Here is a 12430-nt window from a genome sequence, read left to right as displayed (position 1 = left end):
TGGTTTTAGTGTCAAGATGATGATGAGCTCATAAAATGAGTTGAGAAGTGTTCTTTCCTGTACTCTTTTTTTTAGTAGTTTGTGAGGAATTGGAGTGAATTCTACTTTAGATATTTGGTGGCATTCAGGAGTGAAGCCACCTGTGCCTGGGTTTACTTTGTGGTCACTTTGTGGTGGTTGTTGTGGTTGTGGTTGTTACTTATCACAGGTCTATTCAGATTTTCTGTACCTCCTTGAGTCTGTTTTGTTAGTTCATTAGGTGGTGTCTTTCTAGAAATTTGTCTAGGTTAGCTAAGGTGTTGGCATAAAATTCCTTTACAATCTCTTTTTCTTCTCCAAGGTCAGTATGTCCCTAATTTTAATAATTTGAATCTTCATTTTTTTTTAACTTGGTCAGTCTAGCAACTAAAGTTGTTTTTTGGGGGAGGGGGTTGCTGGGGGTTACTCTGCAGGGCTACTCTGCAGCATCCCCAGCCCTTTTTATGTTTTAAGACAGGATCCTGCTAAATTGCTGAGGCTGGGCTGGAACTTGCAATTTTCCCGCCTGTCTTCTGAGTAGCTGGGATGGTGGACACGTACCACTGTACCCAGCAAAGTTTGTCAACTTTGTTGACACATTGACTTTTATGCAGAACTCAGGGTGTCAAGAGAGACCGCGTGACACTGAGTCACACTACCATGTGTATCTTGAAGAGCCATTAAACACTTCTCCCTGAATTCAGTCTTCAGAATTGCATTCTCTTCTCTTTCCCCTCAATGTCATTCAAATATCACTAAAATTTGGTCTTAGGTGACTGTTTTGGAAAACTTTATTTCTACAAGGTTAAGGGCTTAAATGACCGTGACAAATAACAAATGTTGAACACCCATGTTTCACATTTTGAACCCCTTTTAAAACATTGAAATGGACAGAATGACCAAAGAAATATATCATTAGAAAAAATGTATGTTGTAAACCATACTCATGTATGGAGCTTAATGTACTTTCTGCTTGACTTTCTGATTGTGGGTGAACTTTTAAAACATTAAATATAAGACTAAGAGTAGAGACAGATGAGCAACATGAACCTTATGCAAGCAGAAGGAAAAAACAAAAATTAGGCAGATATCAATAAACTTGATAACAGGAAATCAACAGAGACAGTCCACAAATCCAAACTCTGTTGTTTTCGTTGTTTGGTTGATTTTTTTTTTCTTGTTGTTTTTGTTTGTTTGAACTGAACCCAGGAGCATTTTACCACTCAGCCACATCCCCAGCCCTTCTTATTTTTTATTTTGTGACAGAGTCTCACTAAATTGCTTAGGGTTAGCTAAATAGCTGAGGCTGGTCTAGAACTTGCAGTCCTCCTGCCTTGGCCTCACGGGTTGCTGGGATTACAGGAACGTGCCACTGCACCTGGGGGTAAAAAAAAAAAAAAACTGGTTCTTTCAAAAAAGAAATAAAATTGATAAACGAGACTAACCGAGAGAGAGAGAGAGAGAGAGAGAGAGAGAGAGAGATGAGACACAAATTAAGTATATTAGAAATGAGAGCAGGATCATCATTACCAATATGCACACCTGAAGAACAAGAAAGGAATACTATGAACAACTGAACAACTACGGTGCCCACAAATTTGATAACTTAAATGATGTGGACCCAATTCTTTGAAAGACAATGGATCAAAATTCATAAAAGGAGAAAGAGGTAATATAACTAGGCCAATATTTATGAAAGAAATTGAATCAATAATCAATAACCTTCCAAAAAAAAGTCACTAGGCCCAGATAGGTGCACTGGTGAATTTTGCTGAACATTTAAGGAAAAATGGTACAAATTATCTACAATCTCATCCAGAGCATAGGAGAGGAGACACTTTTCTAAGCAATTCTATGAAGCCAGCGTCACCCTAACACCAGAACCAGACACAGACATTATTTCCAGTAGTCTACAGAAAACCAGAGAAGAGTATAGAGGGCAGGAGACAGAGAAAAGGGCCACACTCACCAGGTAGGAAAAGCCAGAGGAGCAGGAAGAACACCAACACCATGTAGTGTCAGAGAAATAGAAAGATTACTTGGAGAAGAAAAAAGAAGGACTGACTGTTTGCCTGGGGTCAACCAAACAGAATCCTAGAGGACAGAGACATGCGTTCACTGGAAATCTCCATGCACTGACTTGTGGACACCAGAGTCCACGGGCCGATGCCCCTCACCTGGATTCACAACATTCTCGAGGGCTTCTCCAGCCCCAGAACTCTCTGTAGACTGATCACGGCTTTTGCTGTGACTGCCTCACAGTTCATCCCTTCCCTGTGCTCTGGTGCTGGGGCCCACCACTGGGGCCACACCACTCAAGAAACCCTAGGATATTTGCAGTATCTGTGGTGACGAGACATTGAGGAGTTGATGGACAGGTTCTGAAGCAGGGTCTGCCCTCTGTAACAATTGTGTTTTGAAAAATGGCCCTTGTTGTGAGACTGGTGCTATAGAGAGAGATGGTGTCATGACATCCAACCGGGTGACAATACAGAACTGCCAATGTGACGATGATGGATGGGATCTGTAGGACCCACCAAGCCACAGGTCAAGGTGGGAACCCATCAGAAATCCACTGTGAAAACAGAGGCACTTAGGGACCTGGGCATGTCAGAGGGAACAGGGAGTTCCCAAGCACATCACGTGAACATCATACCTCTCCATCCTTACATCAGGGCCACTTGCTCCACTTAGTCCTGTGGCCACGTTGTGGGGTGGAGAGTCCCTGAGACCAGAAGGAAGAACAAGGCCAAGCATGGCCCATGTGTCAGGGACTGGTAAATCAGTGTGATAATATTAAAAAAAAAATGGACTGTGACTATAGCACAGCTCCACTTACAGTGGCCCCAAAAGCGATTCAGGAACGTCCTCCAGTAGAGCTGAGGGCATCAAACCTGCCATCCAGCCTGTAAAGAAAGAGAAGGCCTGGGGTTAGAATACACATGGGCTTGAGGAAGTGGCCAAAGGCTCAGCAGGCTGCTGAGGAGCCTGGAGAGAAACATTGAGGGGACTGGGACGAGGAGGTCTAAGGAAGAGGCAAGGGGTAGAACTATGAGAGTGGCACAAAGTGCGACCATCACTGGGTCACAGAATCAAACAAGAGCATACAAACCACGGAAGAGATATCGAACATCCACATGGAACAAAGCACTCAGCCACTCGACCTCCCTGGGTCTGGCTCCAGCCACCTTGGTGCTGGCAGATACAACCGATGCCCAAAGGGAGTGCAGACTGTGTCCAGTGCGCAGCCTGTGACGGGCCTGGAAGTGTGAGCTTCTGCCTACGAACGCCAGCCTTCTAACGACGGCCACCAAGTGATCATCAGACTGTGACAATGACTAACACTGACCCTGACACACACCATCCCTGAGATGATCCATCAGGGACCTTGGCAAAGGGAGTCCACTGGCTATCCATCCTGACGACAGATGGTCTCAGATGATCCTACCTGAAAGAAATGTAAGTTGAGATGAGTCACCTTTTCCTGCCCATGGAGCCTCGTGCCCCTTTCCCTGGGGTGGCCTAGAACAATGCCATCAGTACAAGGGCATTAAAGCTCAACCCCAACCAGGACGACTCCTCAGGGCCTCCTTCTGCTGTGACTGTCTCACAACTCCAATGATCTCTCTGCCCATCATGTGCCCTTTGTCCCTCACAGGTGATCATCCCAAGAGCATTCCCACTAAACTTCCTGCGTGGACATCTTTATCTCATCGTCTGCATCCCTGGGAAACATCTGCAGCAGAGGGTGGGGCTGAGCTGCCGTGTGGGCAAGCACCTCTCCATGTGCCAGCCCAGCACCATCTGGCACCAGGTCTCCAAAAACAAAACTCCTGATCCTGACTTCAGAGTTTCCATCAGGGAATCCAGGGGGCAACTGAAAGTGCTTCCAGTGTTTTTTGTTTTTGTTTTTGTTTTTGTTTTTGTTTTCCCCTGAATTAGACAATGAGGATTTTTTTCTTGATATTTTGTTTAGTTGTACATGGACACAATATCTTTATTTATTATTATTTTTTTAATGTGGTGCTGAGGATCAAATCCAGTGCCTCACACATGCTAGGCAGGCATTGTGCCACTGAGCTACAGCCCCAGCCCAACAATGAGGATTTTGAAAGCGAGCAAGAAGAATGTTATCAAACTGGCAAATATACTTAACAAAGAGGGTCACATTAGTCGCCACAGGCACCACTGTAACTTGTATTACATAATTAGAGTCATAAAATAAAATGTGCTCTATGTGAAATAATAAGAACAACTTGAACATGACAGCAAGCATGAGACTAGCCGTCTTCTATTTCATAAAGTGCATTGTGTCTAGAGAAGAGTTTATTAAACTGGACAAAAGCTGCAATAAAATAATGTCTCTGCAATCAATTATGTGATCTCTGTATATGGCCTTCCAAGAGTCGGTCTGTTAGTGAGCTTTCTGTTACTATAACAAATACCTGAGATAAATAAACTTATAAAGAGAAAAGGTTTATTTTGGATCACAGTTTTGGAGGTCCCAGTCCATTATCCATTGGCCCTATTGCTTTTGGACCTGTGGAGAAGTACCACATCATGGTGGGAGTATGTGACAGGGCAAAGCTGCTTCACCTCATAACCTGGAAGCAGAGAGAGAGGAAGAGAAAAGCATCCCACATCCCCTTCAGAGTCATGGGCCAGTGACCTAAAACTTCCCATTAGGCCCCTCCTCTTAAATTCCACCATCTCCCAATATGGCCATGTGGGGGACCAAGGCTTTACAACATGGGTCTTTGAGGGATAGTCCAGATCCAAACCATAGCATGGTTCACACACAACAGAAAGTAAGGGTGTTCTGTTTTGTTTTGTATTTTGCAGTGCTAGGGATGGAACCCAGTGCCTTAAGCACGAGGCAAGTGCTCTATATACCCCCATCCAGCAAAGGACTATTCTTAATGCCCAATGAAGCATGCAAATAGGCAAATAAAAGTCATGAGCGAATTCAAATATTGCTCCCAAAGAGAAAAACACAATTCCTAATAAATCCGGGAGAAATAGTTAGAAAATTAGATAGTACATCTCCTTCTCAACCCCTTTTCCTTTTCTCCCCATTTCTTGCCCCAAAAGCCAGAAATCACGAAAAATGAAAACAAGCCCTTCAAATCATATAAATCTATTGGAAAGTCCAGTAACAAAGTGATGATTCTGACACATCTTCCTCGAATGGTAATTTTTTTATTACATTATAGTTTTACAAAGTAGTTGGTTTTTTATTATTTATTTTTTATTCTAATTTAGTTATACATGATAGCAGGATGCATTTTGATTCATTGTACACAAACAGAGCACAACTTTTAGATTCTCTGGTTGTATACAATGTAGAGTCACATAGCATGTGCAGTCATGCATGTACCTAGGGTAATGAATGTTCATCTCATTCCACCATCTTTCCTACCCTCCATGTACCTTCTCTTCTTTCCCCTCCCCTTTACCCAATCAAAGTTCCTCCAATTTTTCCACATTTCCCCCCATTATGGGTCAGCATCCATTTATCAGAGAGAACATTCAGCCTTTGGTTATTTGGGATTGGTTTACTTCACTTAGCATAATATTCTCCAACTCCATCCATTTACCTGCAAATGCCATAATTTTATTCTATTTGGATGCTCAGTAATAGTCAACTGTGTATATATACCACAGTTTCTTTATCCATTCATCTATTGATGGGCATCTAGGTTGGTTCCACAATTTAGCTATTGTGAATTGTGCTGCTATAAACATTGATGTGGCTATGTCACTATAGTATGCTGATTTTAAGTCCTTTGAATATAGACCAAGGAGTGGGATAGCTGGGTCAAATGGTGGTTCCATTCCGAGTTTTCTGAGGAATCTCCATACTGCTTTCCAAAGTGGTTGCACCAATTTGCAGTCCCACCAACAATGTATGAGTGTACCTTTTTCCCCACATTCTACCCAACACTTATTATTGCTTGTGTTGTTGATAATTGCCATTCTGACTGGAGTGAGATGAAACCTTAGTGTAGTTTTGATTTGCATTTCTCTAATTACTAGAGAGGTTGAACACTTTTTCATATATTTATTGATCGATCATATATCTTCTTCTGTGAAGTGTCTGTTTAGTTCCTTAGTTCATTTGTTTATTGGGTTGTTTGGTTTTTTGGTGGTAAATCTTTTGAGTTCTTTATATATCCTGGAGATCAATGCTCTATCTGATGTGCATGTGGTAAAGATTTTCTTCAATTTTGTAGGCTCTCTTCAAGATGGATATCTTTCCATCTTCTAAAGTCTTCTTCAATTTCTTTCTTTAGTGTTCTGTAGTTTTCATTGTATAGGTCTTTCACCTCTCTTGTTAGATTGATTCCCAAGAAATTTTTTTTAAGGCTATAGTGGATGGGGTAGTTTTCCTAATTTTTCTTACAGAGGATTTATCACTGACATATAGAAATGCATTTGCTATATGGGTATTGATTTTATATCCTGCTACTTTGCTGAATTCTTTTATTAATTCTAGAGGTTTTCTGGTAGAACTTTTTGGATACTTGAAGTACAGAATCATGTCGTCAGCAAATAATGATAGTTTGAGTTCTTCTTCTCCTATTTGTATCTTTTTTTCTTTTGTCTATCTAATTGCTCTGGCTAGCATTTCAAGGACTATGTTGAATAGAAGTGGTGAAAGAGGGCATCCCTATCTTGTTCTCATTTTTAGAAGAAATGCTTCCAATTCTCCATTTAGGATGATGTTAGCCTTGGCTTTAGCATAGATAGCTTTCACAATGTTGAGGTATGCACCTACTATCCCTAGTTTTTTTAGTGTTTTGAACATGAAAGGGTACTTTCTCTACATGAATTAGTAAAATCATATGACTGTAAAATTCTATTATTTAATGGAATTACAGCTTCTTATGTGAAGAGAAAATAGAGTAGGAAGACAAAATAAAGATTGAATTAGTTTTAAAAAGTGAACATAGGAGAAGCATAAGATAAGTTATATCAGCTATAAAGGAGAAATAAAAAATTAAAGTATTAAAAAGAGAGAGAAAGAGGAAAAGGGAACAGGAAAATTTGGCTGTTAGTGTGAGAAGAGATTAAAGAAGGGGTGATAAGAGGGACAAAAATCTAGGTGAAAAAAAAAACAAATGTAGATCAAAACAATCAAAGTTGGGCATGGTGGCACACAGCCATAATCCCTGCATTTTGGGAGGCTGAGGCAGGAAGATTGTGAGTCCAAAGCCAACCTCAACAACTTAGCAAGGGCCTAAGCATAAATGTGTCCCTGTCTCTAAATAAAACATAAAAATTCTGGGGGTGTGACTCAGTAGAGTTAAGCGCCCTTGAGTTCAATCCCTGGTACCAAAAAGAAAAAGAAAAAACTAAAACCCACATATAATTATACCCCACCTATGTCAAACCAAGGCTAAATAATAAACAAGTGAAGAGGAAAGCAGTTAAAGTAAAAGCAAAATTATATGAATACACACACACATACATACCAATATAGAGAATACATACACCCACACACCCCCACACACATATATACACACAAAATCTTGCAGAATGGAGAAAAAATAAAAAATAATAGTAGTAAAATACAGTGAAATTATATTTGAAAAAAAATCAATTTAAATTTGTATATATTTTTAACTATTTTTTAGTTGCCAAAGGACCTTTATTTTATTTATTTATATGTGGTGCTAAAAACCAAACCCAGTGCCTCACAGATACTAGGCAAGCACTCCCCCACTGAGCCACATCCCCCAGCCCAAATGGATAGAATTTTTTTTTTCTGTGTGTGTGGTGCTGGGGATTGAACCCGTGTACATGTGAGGCAAGCACTCTACCAACTGAACTCTATCCCCAGCCCTAAAATTATATATATATATATATATATATATATATATATATGAAAGTGGGGGGAGAAGTTTTTTATTGCTTTACTTTCAAAGGAGAAACAAAAGGAACTCTTGCCCAGAGACTGTGATTCTGCCCATCAGGGAGAATAGGGTGTAGTTCCAAGGCTACTTTCCTCCTGTTCTCTGTGGGAGTAGTAATTCACTAGTTAATTTAGGAGACAGTCACTTCTGAGATCTTCTGGTGCCATCCCCAAAGTCTGAATTACTTTGTTCCTGTGGTGGGTGTGCTGAAGGACAGACAGCTCTGTCTAGGATGTTTCCCCTGAGATTAAGGAGGGGGCGAGATTAAGAAGGAGAAGGGAAAGAGAAAGAGAAAGAAACATGTCCTTTTATAAATAAGTCTCAGTGGCAGAGAATCAAGAGGTATATTCAAAACATAGAGTGAACCACTGTTACATTTTTCCACCACTGATTTCTACATTCCTTTTTTTTAATGGAAAAATGAGTGAAGATATCTGCAAGCTACTTACTGCTGAGGGAGAACAAAGTTGTAGGGGAAGTGACCCAAAGTCCTTGTTCTCCATCAGATGGGGCATGGACTGTTAAGGTTATTCAGTATTAGGGCAGTCCAGAGGGTTATGATGGCAGTTGGTAGGTGATTGGACAAGACACACATAGGCAGGGATCATTCATAAGGCCAAGGATGTTCCTACTTTACCACATTCAGTTTCTTTTTTTCTCAAAGTGAACCATGGTGGAGCAATCTGTTCCACCCAGGGAGAGAAGGTGGGAGTTTCTCAAAGCAAAAGAAGCTTTGGCAGCTGCTTCATGGTCCCTCCCTTTACGCACAGGAATAGGTCCTCCGTTTCAACAGGAGGCAAACTCATCTGCCCTCTAACTCTCCAGCACTTGGCTCTCAAAAATATTTTTTTTAAATGGGTGGATACAGAGGAAAAAAATTAAAATTAAAATAAGAAAAACAAAAAGGGCTGGGGATGTGGCTCAAGTGGTAGCGCACTCACCTGGCATGCGCGCGGCCCGGGTTCGATCCTCAGCACCACATACCAACAAAGATGTTGTGTCCATCAAGAACTAAAAAATAAATATTAAAATTCTCTCTCTCTCTCTCTCTCTCTCTCTCTCTTTAAAAAAAAAGGAAAAATTTGAGAAATAAAGAGCTCATTTTCACTGTAGCGGTCAAAACGCTTAGCAGCGATTAATTTTTGTTCTTTATACTTATTTTTGGCTTTGTAACCCTTGGTTCAAGGTCTGGGGGTTATTAAGTCCAACGCCTTTGCATTTCTCACTTTACTGCCAGTCATTATGGCTCAGAAGCAAAGCTGGTTATATTAGATCTCCGCTTCCAGTCTCCCTGTACAGGGTGGAATAAATTGAGGAGTGCTGACAAATTGTGTATTTCTTTCTGCAGAAGGGGTGGTTCAAAGTTCTAAACATGAAGTTCCAATAATTGGGGGTTAGTCTTGGCTAAACTTAGAGATCTGACCTGCACTTATTGCTGGGGAGATGCTGGTCTCTGCAGGACATTTGGATCTCTGAGTCCTTCAGTAAAATCCACTTTTAGAGTATAGGAACTAAACCTCCACCGGTTGCACTTCCACCACTATGAATATGAAATACCAGTTATCCACCCTGGAGTACAGATACTCTTGTGTGGCCTCTAGAGGTGTTGATACCGCTAGTTATCAGTGACAGTTCTGCTCCCCTACATGTTGAAGTTTGAACATTGGAGAAGCATGCCAAGGCAAGCATGTAAAGCAGGGTTTATTTAGAAAGGGGTAACATAGACTTCTCCCAAGAGGGAGAAGAGGCCACAGCTGGTATCCTGGTATCCATCCCAAGGAGGTGTTCTGCCCTTTTTATAGGTCTTAGGCTTCCTTTGTTCTCCTGCCCTCTTCCCCTTATCTCTCTCCTTCCTGCATACAGGACTAGGCTAGGAGATTCTCAGTGGCATGGCCAAAATGTGGGAACCAGATGGGCAGAAGGGGGAAGGGCAGGATGGAGCAGCCCAGAACACACTGATTAACGACCCTATAGCTCCCTGTGGGGAGAAGCAATTCCTGGGACAGGTTACCTGAGCAACAGGTTGAAGCAGGGGCAGATTCCCGATAAGAGTGGAGGGAGGGCTTTGAAGGAATTTCATTTCCTCAGGGGGCAGTCTCCAATTTCCTGGACTCACTCAAATTGGCCTCCTTTATCCAACCTGACTCGATTTACCTAACTATACTGACTGCCTGTCTAATTCTGACTTCAGTGTCTTCCTGAAAGCTTTTATAAGGTGCCAGCAACAAAGGGATCCAGAGCTTGAATGGTCCAGGAAATATTTTCTTTGTGCCTATTTCAGTCACTCTAGTTCAGGCAACTCTGGGAATTATAATAGGCAGTTATAATAGGCAACTTTGTGAGTTTTCTATCTCCTGTCTCTGCTCACTGCTGCTCAGCACTTACATAAAGCAACCAGTTCCCACACTTGAGGATGTTTTCTGTACCCAAATGCTTTTTTGCCACTGATCCTGATTCCCACCAAACTATCCATCCTTTGGGTGAGCTATTTTGGAGTTTGCTTTCACTGAATTACTTCCCCGTCCCCCAACATTGTACCCATTAAAATCAGTCTTCTTCTCTGATCCACAGGTTTCCCCAAGCCAATTTTTCTTTATTTTTTTAATTTCTTTATCTTCTGTCCATCTAGTTTTCTTTATCTGCCTGCACTCCCCCTTCCCTTAGCAGCCACTTCTACTGCCAAGCTGGCACACCTCTAACATAGGATTTCTTATATTATAAGGTTTCTGACTTTCTGTGTCTCTATGGTTTCTTTTACAGTCCAAAACTAAGTTTCAGAGGGTTCCCTTAATTACCCACTGTAGCAATGGGCAAAAGGTGTGACTTACGCAGTCCAGGGGGAGAAAAATAAAGAATGTCCACGTGCTTCTGCCCTAGTAAATGCTTTATTCACTCAAATCCCTCAAAACAATTTTACTCTGTGGGTTCTTAATCAGGGAAATGACAATTTCCTTAATGCTGTGTACTGCAATAGACATGATCAATTCACAACAAACAATTCTAGATTAATTAATTCACAGCAAAGAATTCTAGATTAATTTTAAGCACTGCAAACACACTTAATCATGACAGGCTTGTAAGATCAGGCGAGACGGGCAGCCACCAAAGGAGACTTTATTTGAGATATCACTCCTGGGCAGAACTCCATCAGACTGAGAGAGTGGACAGGAGAAGGGTCTAAGGAGAAACCGCATGGGAGCTCGACAAGATTGGAATTTTATGGGGCTTATGGCAGGAAGGGAAGGGCTTGGGACATGAAAAGGTGTTTTTAGGGTCCCTTGTCCCATTGGAGTTGGTCAGGGGAGCTGGCTGAACTCCAGGATTGGCCAGGGGGTCCTGCTGATTGACAGACATTAGTCAGGAGATCCCACTGATTGACAGGTATTTCCACAGGCACCTGATTGATGTTCCTTTCCAGCACAGGCTGCTTTGTTCTAAGTCACCGCCACCGACCTGACAAGGCTCATGACAGACATTCCCTCTGCATGCTAAGTTCATGTGTCAGATCAGAAGTCTCAAGCCTTAGGCTTTAAGTCCAGCAGATGCACACTAACTCAGACCATGGTGGTAAGGCCAGGAACCAAGGCAGGTTCTCCTGGGGTGGAGCTGATGATGGCTGGCTGAGGATGTGGTCTTAGGGAGAAGTCCTTTTCTCACCAGAGTCAACAGGCTGCTGTAGAGTTTGAGAGCCATGAGAACAATGCAGAGGATCAGGCGTCACAATGAGAAGTGTGGGGATGTCAGTCCAGGTCCTCATCAGGCTCTCAGTGTGAGGGCATCATTGTCAACTAGCTGAATACCTGTTCATTTGCTCTATTATTTAAACCAAATTTTGGAGCTTTTGACCCCCCTTTCAATCCTTATCAGCGGCCACCAGATCTCTCAGTGACATCATTTACCCTGGGGTTAAAACATCTGTTCTGGTGGTCCCCGCCCTGATCTTTTCACCTTTTGGGCAAGGACAGCCTGCCAGTGCCTGGTGAGACTGCAGGTTTCACACTGGAGTTTTTAAAATGCAGTTGCTGAGGCTCAGGCCCAAGGCCGTCCTCACACCCACCTCCCTGAGGAGCAGTCTTCTTGTGTAGGTCTGGAGCCCAGGCACTGCTGGGAAGTGCATCCTTCCTTCAACCTACCATCTTCTCTCTCCCTTGGACTGAAATTTTTACAGATGCCATGTTTATAAACTTTTGTATAATCTTTTTTAAAGAATATTCTTGTGTATTCTTGATACCGCCAGTTATCAGTGACAAGTTCTGCTTTCTCACATGTTGAAGTTTGAACATTAGAGAAGCACACCCAGGCAAGAGTATAAAGCAGGGTTCATTTTAAAATGGGTAACATAAACTTCTCCCAGGACGGAGAAGGGGGCCAAAGCTGGTATCCTGATACCCCAAGAAGCAGATGTTCTGCCCTTTTTATAGGTTCCTTTGTTCTCCTGCCCTCTTCCCTTTATCTCTCTCCTTCCGGCCTACAGGACTAGGCCCAGTAATGCTTGG

This window comes from Marmota marmota, unplaced genomic scaffold, assembly GCF_001458135.2.
Source record: "Marmota marmota marmota unplaced genomic scaffold, marMar, whole genome shotgun sequence".
NCBI lineage: Eukaryota > Metazoa > Chordata > Mammalia > Rodentia > Sciuridae > Marmota > Marmota marmota.
This window is presented reverse-complemented; position numbering follows the sequence as displayed.